This window comes from Anastrepha ludens, unplaced genomic scaffold (genome assembly GCF_028408465.1).
Source record: "Anastrepha ludens isolate Willacy unplaced genomic scaffold, idAnaLude1.1 ptg000053l, whole genome shotgun sequence".
In the NCBI taxonomy this organism is placed as follows: domain Eukaryota; kingdom Metazoa; phylum Arthropoda; class Insecta; order Diptera; family Tephritidae; genus Anastrepha; species Anastrepha ludens.
Genome location: NW_026530034.1, coordinates 165,001 through 167,500, shown reverse-complemented (window position 1 = coordinate 167,500; position 2,500 = coordinate 165,001). Strand labels below are relative to the sequence as shown.

General features: G+C 29.6%; 2 non-coding genes across 2 annotated transcripts in view; both read left to right on the top strand.

The window, feature by feature from the left end:
• The first annotated feature begins 225 nt into the window (after nt 1–225).
• LOC128870758 (5.8S ribosomal RNA) lies at nt 226–406 on the top strand. The gene has a single exon (XR_008455477.1). It is a non-coding gene; the product is annotated as a 5.8S ribosomal RNA (ribosomal RNA).
• Nucleotides 407–844: 438 nt separating this feature from the next.
• The window catches only part of LOC128870793 (large subunit ribosomal RNA), a 3,993-nt gene continuing 2,337 nt past the window's right edge, over nt 845–2,500 (top strand). Inside the window, exon 1 of the ribosomal RNA XR_008455511.1 lies at nt 845–2,500. This exon is cut by the window's right edge and continues 2,337 nt beyond it. This is a non-coding gene — a ribosomal RNA (large subunit ribosomal RNA).

Here is a 2,500-nt window from a genome sequence, read left to right as displayed (position 1 = left end):
AAAAAAATACAAAATAATCAAACATAATAAATACCACCACAGTATTATTGTTGAACTAAGACATTCGCAACTTAATAAAAATGTTTAGAGTTAAATATATTTGATATATATTATTGAAAGAAAATCAATTTATATTTTATTATTATTATTATTTAATTTTACTCTTTCAATTAATATATGCAAAAAAAAATTGACATTTGTTATAAATAAAAATAAATAAAAAAATACTCTAAGCGGTGGATCACTTGGCTCATGGGTCGATGAAGAACGCAGCAAACTGTGCGTCATCGTGTGAACTGCAGGACACATGAACATCGACATTTTGAACGCATATCGCAGTCCATGCTGTTATGTACATTAAATTAAATTTTAAAGTACTGCTTGGACTACATATGGTTGAGGGTTGTAAGACTATGCTAAATAAGTTGCTTATTCTTTTATAAAAATAATTGAATTTAAGCAAATGTGTATATTATTGGATTTTAAATAATTCATAATATTAATAGCAAAAAAATAAAGATATATAATGAATTTTTTATTTATTAATATATTCTTAAAAAAAAAAAATCCTCTCAAATAAAATGAAATAAAAAAAATTTTGAATCTAAGTATTCTCTTTAAAAAATTTTCATATTATTTATATATATATAAAATATTAATTTATATATGTAATTAAAGGAGGAATGTCTAGCATAAAAATTAATTTTTTTTATTCTAGAATTGCCTCATTTTACATAATTATTATTTATAATATATATTTATATAAAAGGAAAAAAGAAAAATAGAGATGAAAAGATGATATAATTATTTATTAAATTGTGAGAAGATAAAAAATATTTTAAAACAACCTCAACTCATATGGGATTACCCCCTGAATTTAAGCATATTAATGAGGGGAGGAAAAGAAACTAACAAGGATTTTCTTAGTAGCGGCGAGCGAAAAGAAAATAGTTCAGCACTAAGTCACTTTGTCTATATGTCAAATGTGAGATGCAGTGTATGGAATATCTTAATATCTAGTATGAGAAATTAACGATTTAAGTCCTTCTTAAATGAGGCCATTTACCCATAGAGGGTGCCAGGCCCGTATAACGTTAATGATTACTAGAAAGATATTTCCAAAGAGTCGTGTTGCTTGATAGTGCAGCACTAAGTGGGTGGTAAACTCCATCTAAAACTAAATATAACCATGAGACCGATAGTAAACAAGTACCGTGAGGGAAAGTTGAAAAGAACTCTGAATAGAGAGTTAAATAGTACGTGAAACTGCTTAGAGGTTAAGCCCGATGAACCTGAATATCCATTATGAAAAATTCATCATTAAATAATTAAAAATAATGTGCATTTTTTTCATATAAGGACATTGTAATCTATTAACATAATAAAAGTATTTATCAAAAGATCATTGGTGATATTAAGTTTATTTAAATTAATTTGCTTTTTAAGCATATTAACATAGAATAAATACTAATGATTTGATAAAGTGTTGATAGATTTTATTATATATAATGCTAAAATTCATTTTTTGAATTTTACAAAAAATTTAATATCTATGATATTAATATTTATTTGTATGCATTTATATGATTAACAATGCGAAAGATTCAGGATACCTTCGGGACCCGTCTTGAAACACGGACCAAGGAGTCTAACATATGTGCAAGTCATTGAGTTATATTAAACTTAATGGCATAATTAACTTAACTTAAAAATATAATGGGATTAATTTTTAGTCTATTTTCTTAAATAGTCAATTAATTCAATCCCGGGGCGTTCCATATAGTTATGTATAATGATAATTTATTATTATTTATACCTCTAACTGGAGCGTACCTTGAGCATATATGCTGTGACCCGAAAGATGGTGAACTATACTTGATCAGGTTGAAGTCAGGGGAAACCCTGATGGAAGACCGAAACAGTTCTGACGTGCAAATCGATTGTCAGAATTGAGTATAGGGGCGAAAGACCAATCGAACCATCTAGTAGCTGGTTCCCTCCGAAGTTTCCCTCAGGATAGCTGGTGCATTTAAAAATTATATAAAATAATCTTATCTGGTAAAGCGAATGATTAGAGGCCTTAGGGTCGAAACGATTTTAACCTATTCTCAAACTTTAAATGGGTAAGAACCTCACCTTTCTTGATATGAAGGTTGAGGTTATGATATAATGTGCCCAGTGGGCCACTTTTGGTAAGCAGAACTGGCGCTGTGGGATGAACCAAACGTAATGTTACGGTGCCTAAATTAACAACTCATGCAGATACCATGAAAGGCGTTGGTTGCTTAAAACAGCAGGACGGTGGACATGGAAGTCGTAATCCGCTAAGGAGTGTGTAACAACTCACCTGCCGAAGCAACTAGCCCTTAAAATGGATGGCGCTTAAGTTGTATACCTATACATTACCGCTAAAGTAGATGATTTATAAAACAATTTCGATTGATTTATAAATTTTGAAACTTTAGTGAGTAGGAGGGTACAATAGTGTGCTTAGAAGTGT